This window comes from Aptenodytes forsteri, unplaced genomic scaffold (assembly GCF_000699145.1).
Source record: "Aptenodytes forsteri isolate BGI_AS27 unplaced genomic scaffold, ASM69914v1 Scaffold97, whole genome shotgun sequence".
In the NCBI taxonomy this organism is placed as follows: domain Eukaryota; kingdom Metazoa; phylum Chordata; class Aves; order Sphenisciformes; family Spheniscidae; genus Aptenodytes; species Aptenodytes forsteri.
Window position 1 is genome coordinate 3,653,387 of NW_008795036.1, and position 294 is coordinate 3,653,680.

Genomic DNA, 294 nt, shown 5'->3' on the forward strand with positions numbered 1-294 from the left:
TGGTAGAAAGATAACCTCTTTTTGTAAACTAAAGAACGGGGCGGGGGGGGATCCGAGACGCGTTTCTCTCTCTCTCTCTCTCTCTCCTGTTTTTTAAATCCCTTAGTCAGAGGCAGCGTGCAAATTAAAAACAACCTTTAGGAGAAATTCCAGCCTTCCGTACATCTGCCTCACTGACAGAAAGAGCACGACCCCAGTTGCCGTCCTCGGGCGCGGCGGCGGTGGCAGGCAGGGGCAGGCAGTGCCCGTGTGCGTGTGGGGAGGCGGGGCAGGGCCAGCCGGGGGCGGCCGGCG